Source organism: Lissotriton helveticus, chromosome 4_1, assembly GCF_964261635.1.
Source record: "Lissotriton helveticus chromosome 4_1, aLisHel1.1, whole genome shotgun sequence".
NCBI classification, from domain to species: domain Eukaryota; kingdom Metazoa; phylum Chordata; class Amphibia; order Caudata; family Salamandridae; genus Lissotriton; species Lissotriton helveticus.
Window position 1 is genome coordinate 237,745,928 of NC_136063.1, and position 20,921 is coordinate 237,766,848.

General features: G+C 44.4%; 1 pseudogene; it reads left to right on the forward strand.

Annotated features, from left to right (window-relative positions):
- Positions 1–482: 482 nt before the first annotated feature.
- On the forward strand, positions 483–1,384 carry LOC144827115 (vomeronasal type-2 receptor 116-like; annotated as a pseudogene).
- The last annotated feature ends 19,537 nt before the right edge of the window (positions 1,385–20,921 follow it).

The following is a 20,921-nucleotide window of genomic DNA, read 5'->3' on the forward strand; positions in this document are numbered from 1 at the left end:
TAGTGTGATGCAGTAGCAAAGGTGGGGGACATGTAGCATCCAGTGGACAGCTAGGATTCTGCAGGGCCTCAGAAGGGATGGTAGCATATATCCTCACCTTCACTTAATGGTGTTGATTTTCTTAAGGATCTTTGTCTCCTGGAATGGTGCATTTAGGTAATAGGATGTGTAATATCAGCATTATATATGGATGCAATAGAATAGATCTACATCCTCTTTTCTGAGCATAGTCTAGTTTTAAATTATCTAATGTCAAAGAGAGGTGAAATGTGTAGTAATTAGTGATTGCATTTGAGTAGCAAGAGCCTAATTCAAACCCTGCACCTTACATCTAAAATGGCCCAAAAGCTCACTTTTGTACTAAAAATAAAATATTATCGAAATAAGTTGGGAATAAATGCTTTATTGCACAATCAAATACACATTTCTGAAAAGCTTGAACCAGTGGAAATGACTGATTGTGTTTGCATTTTATTTTAGACATGGACAACTGTAAGCAGTGCCTTGAGGACCAGTGGCCGGATGTCAAGAAGGCTGGATGCCTCCTAAAGGACATTGTTTTCCTCTCATGCAGTGATATACTTGGATGATTTTGCCCACTGTGGCCATGATCTTCTCTGTAATCACTGTTGGAGTGCTGGGAATCTTTCTCAGACACTCTGACACACCCATAGTGAAGCCCAATAACTGGGATCTCAGCTATGCACTCCTCACTGCCCTAATGTTGTCCTTTATCTGTTCCCTCCTATTTATTGAACGCCCTGTGGTATGGACCTGTTTGATCCAACAAGCTGCATTTGGAATTATTTTTACTGTTGCTGTGTCTTGTGTTTTAGCAAAAACCATCACTGTTGTCATTGCCTTTAATACCACCAGGCCTGGGAGCAGATTAAGCAGATGGCTGGGGTCCAGATTGTGTGGATTTATTGCGCCTTTGTTCACACTGGGAGAAGTGACAATCTGTCTGTCTTGGCTGCTCACCTCTCCACCTCACCCTGGCACTGACACACAGTCTGAGACTAGGAGGAAGATTCTGCAGTGTGACCAGGGTTCTGTGACTGCTTTCTACTGTGTGATTGGTTACATGGGACTGTTGGCCTTTGCCAACTTCATAGTAGCATTCTTAGCCAGGAACCTCCTGGATAAATTCAACGAGGCCAAGCTCATCACATTCAGCATGCTAGTGTTCTGCAGTGTCTGGGTCTCTTTCTTCCCAGCCTACATCAGCACTAAAGGCAGGTACATGGTGGCCGTGGAGATCTTTGCCATCTTAGCTTCCAGCGCTGGACTGCTGGGCTGTTTGTTCATTCCCAAATGTTACATCATTCTGTTCAGGCCGGATATCAACGCCAGAGAACATTTAACTTTACATAGTCATTTATAGTCTTCTATTGGAGTTCAAAATTGACCCAATTTAATATTAAAATGTTGTATTTCTGAAGGGTTTGAAAGAAATGCATCATGCTTTTGTATAACCATTAGACTGCCTGCAGGAAAGCATTAATACCTCCAGTAATAAAGATAGTTATTAAGGACATCCACTGTGTATGATTTTGAGTCCTTCCTGTACTTGCATAGTTCCAGTTGTTTTTTGACTACTAGTTGGCCTGCAGCACTGATTGTATCACCCAGAGGATTTGGTGTAATGGATACAACGGCCAACCATGCAGCTGGGGAACTGAGTTTGAGTCTCGGCGGGAGTATCAACATTCTGTGATTCTGGGTAAATTAAGGTAATCTCCCTGTGACTGTACATGGATGTGCCCATCTGACATAACTGGTGCTCATATGAAGTTCTCTGATACTTTGGTTGAGTTCACATTATATAAAACATTTAAACCTGTCTCAGGCTTTCCACAGCATTGCCAGTGTTTGTAGTTTTACTACCACCCTGACTTGTCATTTAAAACCCTTAGCCAAGCCTTAAACTCACCTTTTATTACATATAAGTAATCTTTAAGGTAGGCTGTAGGTAGTCCATGAAAGAAATAGGGGAATAACAAATAAAAATAACATAGACTTATTACTGGTTTGACATTTGGTTTCAGATGAATATAAAACAGAGATTGTTTTGATGTGATTAATTCAGGATAGGAAGGGATAATTTCTTTTTCTTTTTCCTTTAATAGATTAATTATTATTTCCTAGGCATCACTTACTTTATCCAATAGGTAGTCTGTATGGATGAGGACTGTGTGAATAAAAGAATGAACATATTCTCTTACATTTTACATGTCCTGGTAGTGAAAAACTCCTAAACTCATTTTTTCACTACTGTCAGGGCTGCTCTTCTCCTGGGATAACATTGGGCATTCCTTACATTTAACAAGGTATAACATTTTAATTGGGAGTAGGTAGATCAATCATGTTTTCTAACTATACAATTGTAATGATAAACTCTCTTTAATGCTAAAGTCACATTTTTCATTACAGTTTTGAAAATAGCACCTTTAAAAAGTTTATTTGAGCAAGTTATTCAAGCGGAAATTATTAAGTCAATACTTTAGACTAAAGGTCAGGTAAATGAATTCTCACCCCATGTGTATTTAGTCACAGTAATTCAGAAGCTCAACATATATTTTAAAAGGAGTGCATGCTGTAGAAAGGCAGCTAGTGAATGTTATTTTCTGGCTTTCTATGTTATTATACCTTTCATATCCCATCGTTATTTTACCTGTCCCAAAAACTACAGGGTGAAAATGGGTCCTCAGACATATAGATGTAAACAGCTCAGCTAGGGCACAGCTGCAGTATTTAAGATTGTTTTTCTCCTAACCTTATAACATTTATTTAGATTTGAGCACACACCGAGGACGGCTGAAACAAAAATAACCATATCAAGAGGCCTTACTACTACCTGTTGCTTTGGTAAAAGGTGTTTGCACCAAACACTGCCTTACGGACCACCAGGGACGTGTATTTGTGCAAATAACAAATCTTTTGTTCTCTAGCACTTAAGATCAAAAAAAAATCTCGGAGTTCCATTTCAGTCTATGTCTGGGGAAAAGGACCTCTGCACAGGACCAGGAGAGAGTGAAAGAATACAGGCTAAAGTTTCAATGAGAAATGTTTTGTAAATTCCCTTAAGCCTGTCTATTCCTGCAACATTCTAGAGAGACTAGCACCCCTAGGTGGCAGGAGCTGCTCTGAGGCGTATGGGATAAACATGTTTGTGGTGTTTCTTCTCTGAATATTTCTGTACATTTCTGAAGAACAATATTTTTGTTATTGCTTCAGGAACAGTGGTACTACAGCTGAGGCCCACAAACCTCAAGGCTCCATTTAGCACAGTGAACTCTATTCTCACCTCCACTGACCTTGTCTATAAGAGCAGCTCATGGGTTTACATTCAGAGAGCTGCCCCCAAGACCACCGTTAAAGGTCACAGAGGAGTGGACCTCAGGAAGAGGAAGACAAGTCTTGAACCAGAACAGAGTTCGGAAGGAGCCCACTTGTTCAATACTGGAAGAAACTTAATCTTCAATGTTTGAGAACAGAACACAAAGTGCTGCAGAAAACAAAGTTTTTGGTGTTTGTAAACAGAACACACAACAAGGAAAGAAACATTTCACCGCTGTGATTTCTTAAGGTAAGCTGATAATTGGACTTATATAAATTTTTTGCTTCATGTTCGCTTTTATTAGTGACAGTTTTGACAGTGTACTGATTTCACCACCTTAATTTTTAAATTTAACAATCTGTTTAGGGTTTGAAGTTGGAGGCCAGAGTCTCACAGGATGACCCTTCATAAATTTAGAGCCCTCTGGCCCAGCTGTAGTTAGGCCAGTTAAATAGTGAGGTCTGTTCCCATGACTGAATCGCTGACAGGCTGTGAGGGCAGGCTCTGTGAGGAAGATGTAAGGGCAGGTGGTGTCAGGAGGCTGTGATGGCTGTAGAAAGAGGATGTGAGGGGAGACGGTGGAAGGAGTTTGTGAGGGCAGGCTGTGGGAGGAGCCTGTGAGGGCTGTGGAAAGTAGTTGTGAGGAGAGACGGTGGAAGAAGGCTCTGGGGGCAGGCGGTACAATGAGGCTGTGAGGGCATGCGGTGGAAGGAGGCTGTAAGGGGGAGGCAGTAGAAATAGGCTGTGAAGGTAGGCTGTGGATGGAGGCTGCAAGTTCAGGCTGTGGAAGTAAGCTGTGATGGCAGACAGCGAATGAGGCAGAGAGGGCAGGCTGTGGGAGGAGGCTGTGAAGGCAGGCAGCGAAGAGGAGGCTGCGAGGGCAGGCTGTGAGGGGAGGCAGTGGAAGGTGGCTGTGAGGGCAGGCAGTGGAAGGAGGATGTGGGGGCAGGCTGTGAGGGCAGGCTGTGGAAGGATGATATGAGTCCAGGCTGTGAAATGAGGGTGTGAAGGCAGGGTATGAAAGGAGTCTGTGATGGCAGACTGAGAATGGAGGCTGTGAGGACAGGTTGTGGGAGGAGGATGTGAGGGCAGACAGTGGAAGGAGGCTGTGAGATTAGGCAGTGGAAAGAGGCTGTGAGGGCAGGCAGTGGAAAGAGGCCGAAAGAGCACCACTAGAGATTGTGAGGCAAGGTTGTGGAAAGAGTCTGAGGGGGCAGGCTATGGCAGGGGGGTGTGAGGGCAGGCTGTCAGAGAAAGCTGTGAAGGCAAACTTTGGTAGGAGGCACAAAGGCAGACACTGGAAGGAGCCTTTGAGGGGAGGCTGTGGAAGGAGGCTGTGAGGGTAGGCTGTGAAAGGAGGCTGTGAGGGCAGGCTGTTGCAGGCGGCTGTGAGGGCAGGCTGTTGCAGGCGGCTGAGAGGGGAGGCTGTGGAAGGAGGCTGTGAGGGCAGGCTGTGAAAGGAGGCTGTGAGGGCAGGCTGTTCCAGGTGGCTGTGAGGCCAGCCAGTAGAAGGGTTCTGTGTGGTGAGATGCTGGAACTTTGAAGGAGGCTGTGAGGTCAGGCTTTGAGGGTAAGCTGTGGCTGGAGGCTGTGAGGGCATTTCTGGAGGTGAGGCACCTTCGTTCCAGGATCTGGCTCCAGCAGAGAGTGATCTAAAGTGGTCTCTTCTCTGAACATCTTTACTGAGTCATTGCCTGAGTGGAGAGGGCCAGGTTACCAGCGCATCAGGGTTCCAGAGTACCAGGCCACCACAGTGACAGGGTGCCTGGGTACCAGTCCACCCACTGCCATGGTTCCTGAGTACTAGGTTACCACAGTGCCAGCGTACCTGAATACTAGGGTCCCAGAATACCAGGCCACCAAAATACAAGGCCACCAGACCACCAGGGTGCCAGAGTATCATAATACCACAGAATAGAAAGTGAATCCGTAGGGACAACTGCGGAAGAACATAGGAAGAGTGCAGAGTGAGAACAGAGGAGAGGAGTGGGAGTACACCAAGAACGCAGAGAAAGAATAGAGAAAAACAGAGAGAGAACACAAGATAAACAGAGAAGAAATGAGGATCATGAAAGAACAGAGAGAAAAGTGATAAGAATGGAACAGAGTGGGAGTGACAAGATCATAGTGAGCACAGTGATAAAACCCAAAGAGAGCAGAGAACTCCTAACACATGGACATTACTGAAATATCTAATGGCACTCCGAGATCTCTTACTTTTGGTGCCTGGGTACAGTTGCTGAGATCTCTTACCTTTAATGCCTTCGGGGCCCAGGTATGAACTCCTTGGTGTCCTAGCTTCTGGCCCATATACAGACTCTGAGATCTCTTACCTTCTAGGCTCAGGTAAAGACTCCAAGATCTCTTACCTTCAGAGCCCAGGTACAGTTGCTGAGATCTCTTAGATTCAGGGCAGTGGTATAGACTCCAATATTTCTTTCCTTCAGAGCCCAGGTACAGACTATGACATCCCTTACCTGTGGGACCCAAGTACAGAATCTAAGATCTGTTATTTGTGGTCTGAAGGTACATGGGTTTCTTTTGTCAGGCATCTTACAGACTCTAAGATCTCTTACCTTCAGAGCCCAGAGATACCGTCTCTGAGATCTCTTACCATCAGGGCCAGGTAAAGACTCTGAGATCTGTTATTTGTGGGGTACAGGTGCAATGGGTTTCTTCAGTCAGGTATCTTACAGACTCTGCGATCTCTTACCTTGGTAACACAGGTACAGACTCAAAGGTCTCTTACTTTTGGGGATGGGTATAGTCACTGAGATCTCTTACCTCTGCGACACAGGTACAGACTTTAAGATGTGTTATTGGTAGGGGAAAAGGTACATGGGTTTATTTGGTCGGGCATCTTACAGACTCTGAGGTCTCTTATTTTCGGGGTTCAGATACATGGGTTTCTTTGATGATGTGCATGGAAACAAGATATTACTTTGACTAACAGTGCCTGGGATCAGAGACTCAGAGCTCTAATTTTGTATTTCATAATTACATATTTTGAAAGCAAATCCTCGGACATCTCACTTAAGGAGGCTTCTGCAAGAAATCCCATGTACTCCTCGACTACACATAGACGAAACCCTGAAGACAGCCAGCTACAATGTGTGCCAAGGATCTGCAATCAATACCTATTGACATTTATTCACATTTGCACCTTTGGGACAGACCGGAGGATGGAAGTGTGGACATAAAATGTGGGCTCCCAATGAAGTGGTTCAATTGGACCCTTTGTGTCAGTTCTGCATGTAGAATCCCAAACATGCCCTCTTTCAAATACATCATGCTGCTTTTCATTTTATTCTCGATGGTGCTTCAATGTGCTGCCGGAGATGTTTCTGAACACACACCCAGGTGTAGCCTCCGAACCAGGACACAGCCGAGCGTGTACAAGGCTGGAGACCTCATGATTGGGGCGGTCATACAGCGTCATATGCATAACCTCCAATACTGGAAAGGTTTCAGTGAGTTGAAAGATCCATGGAAATGCCACTGGTGAGTAGTGAGAGGCTTTTCTTGGTATATATGGAGAGTCTTCCACAAGTGTGCTGTCTCCACAGTCATAAAATTAATAATAGTCAAATTAAACTTGTAGTTTGTGAATACCGATAAAGTAGTTAACTTTCCCAAAAATGTAGTTTGTGAATCAGTCCCAGAGAATGTTCCAAGCTGTGTCTGAAAAGTCTGCCAGTGTTCAGTGCTCATGTATTGCTTGTATGCAGTATGTTATGACGTTCATGCTTCCACACTCTATCGCTTGCATGCTGCATGCTGCACACTTGCATGTATGCACATTGTATTGCTTGCATGTAGCATGTTATGCACTTGCAAGCTTGCACACTGTATTGCTAGCATACTGCATGTTGTGTACTTGTAAGCTTGCACACTATATTGCTTCCATGTAGCATGATGTGCAGTAGCATGCTTGCACACTGTATTGCTTGCATGCAGCATGTTATGGATGTTTACACACTGTTTTGCTTACATGCAGCATGTTGCCCACTTGCATGCTTGCACACTGAATTGCTGGCATGCAGCATGATGTGCACTAGCATGCTTGCACACTGTATTGCTTGAATGCAGCAATGTTCTCACTTGCATGCTTGTACACTAAATTGCTGCCATGCAGCATGTTGCTCACTTGCATGCTTCAAAGCTGTATTGCTTGCATGCAGAATGTTGCGCACTTGCATGCTTGCATACTGTATTGCTTACAGAAGCATGTTGCACACTTGCATGCTGGCACACAATGTTGCTTGCATGCAGCATGTTGCGCACTTGCATACTTGCTTACTTGCACACTGTATTGCTTGCAATCAGCATGCTGAACACTTGCAGACTTACACACCGTATTGCTTGCACACAGCAAGTTGAACACTTGCATGCTTGCACATTGTATTGCTTGCATGTAGCACGTTGCACACTTGCATGCTGGCACACTCTATTGCTTTCAAGCAGAATGTTGAGCACTTGCATGTTTGCACACTGTATTGCTTGCATGCAGCATATGGCACACTTGCATGCTTGCACACTGTAATGCTTGCACGCAGCAAAACCTGTGTTTCCCAAGATACATAAATGCAAATTAAACTGTCTGTTCAAAGCAGCAAAACTTCAGAAAATCTACAAGACTGAAAGTGTATTTGTGTAATTGCATTTTACCCAAAAATATACGAGAGCTATGGCAACTGTACTTAACATAATGTATCATTTTTTATTTTGATAGCCACACCTGTAACTATTGTCTTAACCCTAGCATGCCACAGAATATAGCATCCTCTTATTTGCAGAATGTACTGCAGGCTTTTAATTGGACTAATATTGATTTAATTAATTGATAAGTAAACTCCTGCTTTGTGCTACATCCCTGCACGCCCTTTTCATGCTAGTATTGAGTTTTCAAGAACGGTTGTTAGAAAAAGAGCACAAGAACAATATTGCAACCGACCTTGTTGAAGTGGGCCCGCCCTACGGCCGTCTTGACCAATCAGCTTGAGTATTGTTGTCTCCATTTCAACAAGCACGATAGGGAAGCAGGTCTTTCTTCCACTTGTTGCTGAAGCCTCCGAGCAGAGTATTATGGATCAGAAAACCAGAGAGTTACACGCAGATAAAGGCCCAGTAACTTTGGATCTCTCTGTATCCTCTGTGAAGGAAACAAGGTAGCAGGGAACATCTGAAACTGATGACGGGAAAGGGTCCAGTGGGTGATCTAGTGAAAGAAGAACATGGGGGCATATTATCAAGAACGGCGTTAAAATTATCGCCGCTTTAGAGGCAGGAAACTGCTGATAAAGCAGCGATAATGGGCTTAATAGTATGCCCTTGAGAATTCCAATAGAAGCCCATGTTCACACCAGAACTTGGGTTTCTATGGGAATTCACAATGGCATATTTTCAAGCCCATTATCGCCACTTTTGGGGCAGTTTCCTGCCACGAAAACGGCGATAATTTTAACGGCGTTTCTTGAAAATATGCCCCAAAGTGAGTGGGCCATTGAAAGTTAAGCCACAACGCCATCGAGAGATTCGTCCAAGGGGAGAAGTGGCCACTTTTGAGGCATTGAAATGTAACCCCCCAAGGTGAAAGATGGCCACTCTTGAGACATTGAAAGTTAACCCTTCCAAGGGGAGAGATGGCCACTTTTGAGGTATTAAAAGGTAACCCTCACCCCATGAGAGATGGTTACTTTTGAGGCACTGAAAGTTAACCCCTCTCCCCTAAGGTGAGAGATGGCCACTTTTGTTCTTTTTCATTAGAACGGAGAAACGATTGCTCTTGTTCTTATCTCGTCTGTGTTCTGTCCTTTCAACAAAGGTCATTCAGATTCTTGCCTTTTCTGTTCTGCTTCTTACAACCAACTTCTCCCATGTGCTCAACATACTGTGCTGATGTGCATCCACATCGACCCTCGAGGCCTTGTTTACATCCTGTACATCTGCACCCTTAATGCACCACATTTGCTTTACACCTACAGTTCTTTCTATACTCCCTGCTGCCCTCCCCACATCAGCTCTTCACTCTACACAGGCATCATCCACATTCACTTCCAGCCTTCACCTGCACTCTCCCCTCTGGACGCGCACCCTACATCTTGTACATTCGCTCTTCAAACATAAAGTTCACTCTCCACCCACATTTGCTTCTGACATCTCTTTCCACCCTGTGTATCTGCACCTGCTCCATAGCTACCCTCCTTACTGTAAATGGACACTATCTACTGTTACTTTCTACCAAGTACCTACATCATTTCTCCACTATCTACACCTGCTCTCCACCCTTGGAAATCCCTACCCCTGTACCGTCCCTATCCAAGGCCCACACCCTCCCATCGCAGTGATGCACCACAGGTGTAATATTCGCTTTCCTACAAGCCGGCAAGCCATTAAAGTAACAAGAGAGCCGACCCTAGGGTCAGCCCTGACTCTGAGAGCCCCTACAAAACTCAAGCCTTGGAAATATTTGGCACATAACTCATGCAATAACCATCATGTGGTTAAGTGTCACCAGAATTCCAAAAAGTGCATTTAACACAGAGAAGCATCAGTTCAACAGATGATATATTGCCATTGAAAAATATTTATTAAAATACATTTTTAAGATGCTCTGAGAAACATTTCTTCCCACCCACCTGGTGACTATGCTATTGGGGAACAAAGAGACACATCATGTGATCCCTCTATGTAGCCTTTATTCTTAAGCTGGATGGAGAAACAGTATAGGGAACATGGAGCAACATTAAAGGCTCCTAATTCAAAGACAAGACATTTTTGTATAGCGTGCATGTTGTACTTGCAAATCTGAAGATGCTCTAACATGTGATAATGATCAACACAGTGGCTTCTGTAAAATAAAGTATTTTCCTTCGATCAAACAATTTGGTTATGCAAGGAAGCCGATATTGATCACAGATTTTCAAGTTTTGCACAGTGAAGTTTAGCCACTTGATACATTTTATGACTTGAGCCACTTTATGACATCAAAGCTTAGGGCCAGATGTAGGTAGCCTAATACCGGTCGGTAACAGCCGAAATTACCGAATTTCGGCCATTACCGACCGGTATTACGCTTTTCAGATGTAGGTGGCATGATTGTAGGATTCGGTATTTTACCGAATCCGTAACTTAAGGAATCGGTAAATTACCGAATTCCTAACATACCGATTCGGTAAATTACCGAATCCGTAACGTAGGGAGCACTCAAATGAGTGCTTTTCCCATTTTAGGATTCGGTTTTTACCACCAACTACAAATTGGTGGTGAATATCGAAAACCCTAAAAGAAGCAATTTTTTGTAATTTAAAACAGTGACATGTGGCAGACATACATGCCCTTAGGGCATGTATGTCTGTCACATATGCATCCATGCACTATTGAGGGGTGCAACAGGGTGTCAAAGTGACACCCTGCCACACTTCAATGTGTTCCCCCTTTTACCGAATCGGTATTTACCGATTCAGTAATTCCCCTTCATTCCTATGGGCCTCCAAGCCCATAGGAATGAATGGGAATTACTGAATCGGTAAATACCGATTTGGTAAATACCGAATCGTACCGATTCGGTAATACTTACCGAATCTTTACCTACTTTGCATTTACCGATTCTAAAATACCTAATCGGTAAAATTCGGTTTTTTAGAATCGGTAAATGTAGTTTACCTACATATGACCCTGTGTTATGGGGGTTTGGAGAGAGGATGTAGCCCATGATGAGCAGATGCACAGGGTGAAGGAAGAGCATGCACTACAGATAAGCAGAGATGGAGAACAGATGCAGATAGTAGATAGGAATACAGAGTGTATGTACATTGTGGAGAGCATGTGGATGTTACAGTGTGTTTCTAGTAGAAGGAGAGCATAACTGTGTGGAGGTAACAAATTTGGAGGTGACCACAATTATAAGAGAGCAAGCAGATATATTTCGTGGGGAGTGCAAGTGGAGGTTGGCATGTACATATGCAGCTTTGAGAGAGGACGTAGAGAGTGACACTATAAAGTGGATATCACATATTGAAGGTGGAGCAGAAAAGTGCAGTGTTGATGTACAAAGTGGATGTCCAGATTGGGATATAAATGTAAAAATTGGAAAAGGCACATGGAGGACAGGTAAAGAGAGTGGAAAGTGCACATTGAGTGTGGAGATCAGATGTAGAGTTGGGTGAGCCTGCGGAGAGGGTTTGGAGAGCACACGTAGACCTTGGAGGGTGGTTATATAATATAGATAATGGCTCTGGCTCTTTGACTAAACACACTTGCGGACCGCCCTCAGCGCCTTGCAACCCTTACGGGTGAGTAACATGCTTACAATTCTCCTGATTGATTGATTGATTGATGTAGGCACCACATGTATTGGTGGGAGAGCAAATGAACAGCAACAGTGGATATTGATGGCACATATAGAGAGAAGATACAGAAGATGAGAGGCACTTATATCAATGGTGCAGACTTCATGTGAAGAGAGAACAGCAGCAAATATAAAGCAGACAGAGTGGATGTGGAGGGTTGAGAGTGAATGTACTGTGGTGAAGTGGCATGGAAAATACATATAAGAATGGTAGTGGACTACTGACAGAGAATGCAAAGGAACAGAGAACACAACCCGTATTTGGAAAGTGCATTTAAAGGTTGAGGGACAAATGTGGAGAGTAGAGATACAGGGTGGATAGCGCTTGCACATGGTGTAGAGTGGATGTACATGTTAGGCAGCAGATTTAGAGAGCACATGTATAACATGGAGAGGAAATATAAATGTGGAAAGTGGATGTTGAGGGAAGTGAGCAAATGTGAGGTTAGGGGAGTTGATGTGGAAAGTGAATAGACTGCACTTAAAGCATTCAGATAGTATTGTGCGCGTCTGGGGGCTGGAGAATGTTAGAAACTGGGGGTCTGGTTGTCAGAGTATGCACCCTAAAAACAAGAAGGACCTCAATCCTAGTCAGATACACAGAAAAAAGTAACCTGTGCTCACCCTGGGGTAGCTTGGCACAGATCAGGCTGGCTTAGCATAAGAGGAAATGTGTGAAGTTGTAGTGTGGGCTGGGCCTTGTTATTCACACTGTTAAGTTAGAATAGGCTTATTAGAAGTTTAAACGCCATTTTTCCTTTTTTCTGCTTTTGCACACAACACTGCATTTAACTGCTGTCGTAAGTTAGGCTGTATGAAATGCTTCACATGAGACTGGCTTGTTTTCGGCATCCTTAGACTAACATCATGACTCTAGTCTGCACACTGAGTGCTAAAGCTGCCAAAGTTATCATAACAAGGTAGCTGTTTGTCCGGGCTGATCGGCTAACGCCCTAGCCATAACATACATGCAGCTGCAAGCCAACGCAATCCTGGTGCCTTTAATATCACACTGTAGGCATGATTTCAGGCACTTGGAAGATTTTCCGTTTCCAGAGAGAAAGAGCTTTTGCAGATCCTGATGTGATTCATTCCTGCTGATCTTAGAGGTATGGGGTCCCCTACAGAAGCATAAGAGACCTTCTTTAGTTTATACAACGTAGTTCCTAGCTAGGGAGTGTGATTTACTAGGCGCTATAGTAACTAATTTCACCATCATTGTAATATGATTTCTCCTTTGGTGTTTTATGGAATTGTAACAATGCTGATCACATTATTTCCAATAATATGTCTGCTTATGTTAGCAAAGATACTGCATCTAAGGGCACGTCGTTAAAATAAACATTTTAACATTTCCGTGTCTCCTTTTTACTCCTGTTGTGGACTGGTATGAGAGTATAACAAAAGAGTGTTCTTGCTTCCCACCATTCCTGAGTATAATCTAAGTTGCATGTTCTAGGTTGTCTAATCATTGGTTCCTTTGCTATAGGACAAAGAGCTAATGTGACAATGATGCTAGCTGGTTAGGGTTTCTAGGCACTAAGGTGAGTTTTTGGTACACCACAATTCACTGAGGTCCTGGGTCTCTGTGCACAGTTCTGTGTAGGAGCAGAATCCTTGCGACAAAGTATTTCTGCACACACAGACATAGTAACATAGTAAAAACAACCCAAAAACACTCCACACCAGTTTAAAAAATAGATGAATATATTCTGTAACTACAAGACAAACATGACAGAAGTCTAATAAGTACAAGTCGAGATATGAATTTTTAAAAGAATAAATTAGCCATGCTGAAATGGAACAAAGCAAAATGTTCAAGCTGCCCACGATGGGCATTGGCCGGCAACATTACCCCCCACATAGGGCCCGCTGAGCAAAGTACCTTGATCTTTGTTACACAAGAAGATACGAGGTACAATGCATCAATGCTATCCATGCAAGTTGAGGTTGCGCTAGATTTCTCAACGCAGTAGTGGTGATGTGTCAGTTTCATGGATGTAGCACTGGGAAAGGAAGGGTGATACACCAAGGTAGTCCAGGCTGGAGACAATGCATTTATTTTCTGTGTGCGCTGGACTGAAGTGTTCATCCCTGAAGAGGTTATTCCAGAGGCAATACGGAGATGCTGAGTACAATATGCTATGTCAAGACCTCACAGCAGTGGTGATGCGTCAATTCTGATGTTCCGGTAGATGATCCGTCAGTTCCGATCAGCGCAATGATGTCAAAGTGCAGTTTTTTGCAGATGCAGCACTGTAAAATCAGTTCCAACGGCCCTGGACATGATTAGCACTACTTGGCAGAACAATATTTACAGCAAGTAAAGTCCAGGTACTGGGATGAAGTTGAAAGGTAAACTCTTTGATATCCCTGAAAATTCAGCAACAGGAGGCACGCCAACAAGCCCTTAGAGAAACTGTAGTCCTAAGTCCTTACCATATAAAGAGCAGGTCCAGTCGTTTTCACCTTCAGGAAAGAAGCAGCAGGTCACAGGCCAACACAGCAAAGCGGGTAGCAAAGCTGCATTCCCTACTACAGCATAGCAATCAGCAGGGAGCAGACCAACACAGCAAAGCAGTTAGCAAAGTGGGAGTCACTCCTACAGCACAGCAGCTACTCTGATTGGCAGAATGTCCTTAGTTCCAGTAGTGTTCTGAACTGGTGGGGTCAGAGACCAGTACTGATACCCATTTTAGCCTTTGAACTAGGGAGACTTTAAAGATAGGTCTCTTTATGGTGCACAAGACCCTGCCCTTCCCTGCCCTGGCTCCAGACTCACACCAGGAAGGTATGCATCCTTTGTGTGGGAATAGGGCACTGTCCTACATAGGCAGAGTGTTAGATCCTCCCCCTCTCCGGGAAACATCCTTTACAACGCAACTTTTACCACGCAGTGCTATTACAACTGAGGTTTTACAACGAAAACCATTACAACGCATTGCGCTGGGGGGCGCTCTAGGATAGGGAATAGATTTAATTTACTATCCAACACCTTCCCTAGTGTCCACGGGGACTGGAGTTGGAATAGTAAATTAAACTATTCACTATCCATCACCCCTAAGCGCTATGCGTTGTAAAGGTTTGCGTTGTAATACTTGCGTTGTAAAAGCATGCGTTGTAAAAGTATACGTTGTTATGTCATACATCCCCCTCTCCTGCTCAGGCAGCCCCATCATCATGGAGAGGACAAGGCAGTCACACCTACCCTTCCTTTGTGTATGACTATCTAAAGGGAATGCAGGAAACCAACTGTCACCCACCTTAAACTTGTATTCCAGAGATAGGCAGAAAGCACAAAATGGTTAGATTAAGAAAAAGTAAACTTTCTAAAAGTGTCATTGCAGAATTGCACTATAACCACAAGTTTTATTTTTAAATTGTGATCCCATCGACACAAAAAAGTTAGTTTTCCCATCTTTTCCAATTGGAAAATGTACTTGGGAGGGATAGACCTTGTGGTATTGGAAAACTAATGGAGGAGTATTTCACTACCAGGACATGTAAAAGTTAAAAGCACATGGCCTGCCTTTTAAATACAATGCACCTTGCCTATACGCTGTCTAGGGCCTACCTTAGGGGTAACCTATATGTAATTAAAATGAAGGTTTAGGCATGGCAGGTGGGTTATTAAAAGCCAAAGAAGGACTCTCTTCTTTCTGTATATAATCATCCCGCCGAAATCGCTCTGTGAGCATTTTTTCAGGTGGTACTCCTACTTTTTGTTAATTAAGACACCTAACCCAGGGGACCAGGAGTATTTTTCCGTCCACTCCGGTGGATAAAATCCCTTTACTCTCTCCTTTTGTTTATATTATAGGTGGGTTAACTAGCCAGTTTGGAATAACTGTTTAAAACTGTATTCACAGGCTTTGCAGAGGCAGACCTGAGACATGTTTAGAGGGCTACTTAGGTGGGAGGCACAATCAATGCTGCCGGCTCCTGTTCTCTGATTTCTGGATTTCAATTAGCAAGATTATCAGATTAACGGGCTTCCTGACCCACTTTGCGACTCTCATAATCCTCCGACCCATCAGCTGGCCATTGCGTACCTACCGGAGGACCGTCCCACTCAGATATCTCTCCCACTCCTGTCTATCTCTCAGGCATATAGATCTGCTTGTCCTGATTATGATGCCCACATTTTAAGCTGGGATCAAAATGGCGCAGACACCCACACCTTGACTCCATTTTTATGAAGATTGATGTCGAGCACAAGGTGTTTCTCGCACTGTGACTGTTGTAAATATGTACTGTTGAATGTCACTTTTTGAAGCAAATGCCTAAGGTCTGGAAATCTGGTGATTTCCATACCCTGCCACTTTTACCAACTGGATTGTAATTGAATTGGTTATTTCTTTATTTATTGTATGTTTAAATAAATACAATTCTTTCCATTTGGATGTATACCATCACAGTTCTAATTGTAGCTCGGTGCTTATAACCTCATGTTCCTTTTGTAGGGACCACTGTCTCTTGTAAAGATACTGTTTATCCTCGGTCCCTCTTGACTCACAGGGTTCCCTTGTTCTTTGTTACTCTTGAAGGCCCAATAATAGCATTTCATTTACAGACCCTGGACACATATAGTGCACTTTACTAGGGAGGTGTGGGTAAAGTAAATATACCAGTTATGGATAACCCAATATAATTTCTTTTTAGATAAATGGCACATGTTAGTAGTGGTAAAGTGCTCAGAGTCCTATAACCAGCAAAACAAGTCAGTAAGCAGCCAAAAACAGGAGGCCAGAAGGTAAAAAGTTAGGGGAAAATCATGCATCCAACAGAGAGTGCATATAGAAGGGAGAGCGAATGTGCAGTTAGCAGTGCACATCTGGAATTAAGCAGATGTAGATGATGACAAGAAGATCTAAATTGATGGGAATGCAAATGAAGGTGACAGTGCAGGTTATAGTGTGCCTGTACAACCTGCAAAGCTGATGTGGTTAGTGAATGTACAGGGAGGAGCGCACAAGTGAAGTGTGAAGAAAGCACTGACATCATAGAGCACATGTGGAGAATGGAGAGCGGATGTCTAGAGAGAAAAATTGGAAGCTGATGGATTGGGAAAATAGAATACCAGGAGACCATGTGAAGGGCATTGAGAACATGTGGTGAGTGTAGACTGCACGTGGAGGATGATAATGGGATCCTGGACAGTAGGGAGGAAGACAATCAGGATAGGGAGCAGATGTTTAATCTGGTGAGCAGGTTTGGATGTGGAGAAGGAACAGCAGATGTACATTGTAAAGAGGTGACTGTAGAGCATGCAATGCAGATGTTTTGAGGTGGAGAACAGATATTGAGAGTAGGTGTGGAACATAGAGAGAGTATGTACAGTGTGGAGAGCATGGGGATGGTAGAGATTGTATCTAAAGGAATGAGAGCTTAAGTGGTATGGAAGTCTCACCTGGATATGACCACATCTACAGAACAGCAACAATATAGAATGGGATAGTTGAAATGCACATTTACAAGTTAGAGAGAGGATGTGGAGTGTGGATCTATATAATGAAGGAAAGGGAGCTGGTGTCAAAAGTGGGGAATGCATATAGAAGGTAGATAAGGTCAATGTACAATGTGGGTGAGGCAGATACTAGATGAAAACGTAGAAATAACAACTGGGGGGCAGATATGATATTGGAAAATGTATTGGCAGACTTAGAAAGTAGCAAGCGTAGACAGAGGGCATGAGAACACATGCATGCCATGGAGAGAGGTTATAAACAGTGCAGAAGGGATGCAGACAATTGATGTATAGGGTGTAGGGTACTGATGGTGCTTGTGGAGAGGTCTGGGAAGAGCAATAGCAGATGTAAGGTAGGTATGGAGTGCGGATGCAGAGTGGACAGAGCAGATGTTCAGGGTGGATAGCAAATTTAGTGTGCTGATGAAGTGTGGAGAATGCATATGAAGAGTTGATGTGGAATGTGAAGAAACAATGTTCAAAGATGAAGATGACAAATGAAGGTTGTATGGTGCATGTACAGGATATACTGCATATGTGGGCAGTGGCTGTTTGCGGTCGAGAGTGGATGTGGAGGCCAGATATGCATACTGGGGAGCCGATGTGGGGAGTGGCTCGCAGTAAGTGAATATAGTGAATGGGTAGTGTATTTGGAGTATGGAAAGTGAATGCAGAGGGTAGAGAGAAAATGTACAGTGTGGGGTGTTTATGTGGGGAGTGGATGTACAGGGTGCTTGTGGAAAGGACCTGTATGGTCAGACAGCATGTGGATTATAGAGAGACATGGTGTGGAAGGTATAGAGTGCATGTACAGGAAGGAGACCATCTGGAGCTGAACAGATGTACAGGCTGGCAAAGCAAATGTAAAGAGTGTAGAGAACAAATGGTGGCTAGATGGACATGGGCAGTATGGAGAGCAGCTGTGGGGCATGGCTATACATCGTTGAGAGCGGGTGTACATGGTGGACAGCACCTGTGAAGGGTGGATGTACAGAGTGTATGGCAGTTGTACAGGTTGGAAACAGATGTAAATGAGGAAAAGGCATGTAAGGTTAGACGTAGAGGGTAAAAGCTATAGTAAGGGTGAAAATAAGATGCACTTGGTGGTAAAAGTAGACAGAATATAAAGTTGGCAGAAGATAGTTAAGACAGTATGTAGACTACATGCAAAGTGTTGCAGAGTGAATGTACATTGTAGCGAGCAAATGTGCAAGATGGAGAGTGGATTTAGAGCCTGTGCACAGGTGTTGAGGTGCATGATCACCCCCAAGTTTTGAACTGCAGCTACTGTTTGTTTACTCTTAGATTGCACTGAGGCATGCTAACCAGACCTCCTTGGCAGTGCTATAACCCATTACAAAGTGTATGTTGAATTGGTTACCCCTAATTGGTATAAACTGGCTTACTTATTACACCCTAGTATATGGTATCAATGGTACCCATGCCATGTAAGATAGAGAGGCTACCCAAGGCTGCAGCACTCATTGTGCCACTCGGTGTGTGTCCCTTTCTTCAGGTAAACAGACTGGTGGCAGGAACAGAGTGGGGAAACCAATGCCCAAACTGGTTTACCCATATGCATGAAGCCCCAAGGAACTCAAACGTTTAGGGTAGGCTATCAAGCTATTAACATCCAAGGAAGGGTTCAGACATCTTGAGAATGGACAGAATAGTAAAATCTGGGATTTTTAGATGCCATACATAGCCACATGTCATCACAGGGTGGTAGCCCATTGTCTAATGACCGCATCATCGCCCCAAGGCACTTTTGGGGCATAAATATGTCACTTTGAACCTCAGATCACAACTTAACTGGAGAAATGGCTGAAGAAGGACTGCCCTGTTTACCCCTGGACCTGGCCAGAGAGGCTGCTGGACTGAACCTGCCACACCTTGGGCTAGCAAAGAGAGGACTGTGTCTGTGGCTCCTTGCTCATGGAAAAGTCACTCCTGAGCCCCAGACCAAAGAAGTGACTCAAAAGTCTGTCCACTGACCCCCTGCAAACAGCACCAGGGCCAACAAAGCTGAAGTCGTCCATTCTGACATGTTAGTAGGCACCTTCATCGAATTATTGCTGATCGCTGTTGGGCAACCTAAGAGTCCGATCCTCGATGGGCAAACGTTGAAACCGGGTCTTGTGGTCCCAGAAGTGTCAACTGATTCCAGGTACCTCCAAACCATCACCTCACTTCTGGAATTCCAAATGGCCCTCAAGACCCGGTTGTTCTAATAAGCCCCCGGGTGCCTGCAAGCGTCTGGATACCGCATGAGGTGATTAGCCGCGCTTTATAAATACTGATTGATTGATATGTCACCAAGACGGAATGGCATGGTGAGCAAAAAACGATGGATTTAGGCCCAGATCTCTGTACTGGGGTGAATGTATGACATTGTTCTGCATTCTGTCCATCACCTGTTTTTGCAATTGTCACCCCGAGTGGGACGGGTATGCTCAGACGTGAGTCCCGTGCTCTCCATGCCACTGGAATCAAGCTATCCAGGCTGATGAGGGCTGAAAGCCCGAAACCGGTCCTTGGATGCTTGTTTCCAGTCCAGGGAGGACCTGGCTTGGCAGTTCGGGCTGGACTGTTCCCATGGGGCACAGGGTCAAGACTGATTTGCATATGGCTGGGTTCAAACTGGAATGGCATGGTGTGCAAAAAAACAATGGATTTAGGCCCAGATCTCTGTACTGGGGTGAATGTATGACATTGTCCTGCATTCTGTCCATCACCTGTTGTTTTTGCAATTGTCACCCCGAGTGGGACGGGTATGCTCAGACGTGAGTCCCGTGCTCTCCATGCCACTGGAATCAAGCTATCCAGGCTGATGAGGGCTGAAAGCCCGAAACCGGTCCTTGGATGCTTGTTTCCAGTCCAGGGAGGACCTGGCTTGGCAGTTCGGGCTGGACTGTTCCCATGGGGCACAGGGTCAAGACTGATTTGCATATGGCTGGGTTCAAACTGGAATGGCATGGTGAGCAAAAAAAAACGATGGATTTAGGCCCAGATCTCTGTACTGGGGTGAATGTATGACATTGTTCTGCATTCTGTCCATCGCCTGTTGTTTTTGTAATTGTCACCCCGAGTGGGACGGGTATGCTCAGACGTGAGTCCCGTGCTCTCCATGCCACTGGAATCAAGCTATCCAGGCTGATGAGGGCTGAAAGCCCGAAACCGGTCCTTGGATGCTTGTTTCCAGTCCAGGGAGGACCTGGCTTGGCAGTTCGGGCTGGACTGTTCCCATGGGGCACAGGGTCAAGACTGATTTGCATATGGCTGGGTTCAAACTGGAATGGCATGGTGAGCAAAAAAACGATGGATTTAGGCCCAGATCTCTGTACTGGGGTGAATGTATGACATTGTTCTGCATTCTGTCCATCACCTGTTGTTTTTGCAATTGTCACCCCGAGTGGGACGGGTATGCTCAGACGTGAGTCCCGTGCTCTCCATGCCACTGGAATCAAGCTATCCAGGCTGATGAGGGCTGAAAGCCCGAAACCGGTCCTTGGATGCTTGTTTCCAGTCCAGGGAGGACCTGGCTTGGCAGTTCGGGCTGGACTGTTCCCATGGGGCACAGGGTCAAGACTGATTTGCATATGGCTGGGTTCAAACTGGAATGGCATGGTGAGCAAAAAAACGATGGATTTAGGCCCAGATCTCTGTACTGGGGTGAATGTATGACATTGTTCTGCATTCTGTCCATCACCTGTTGTTTTTGCAATTGTCACCAAGACGGACAGCAGCATTCCCCAAAGGATACA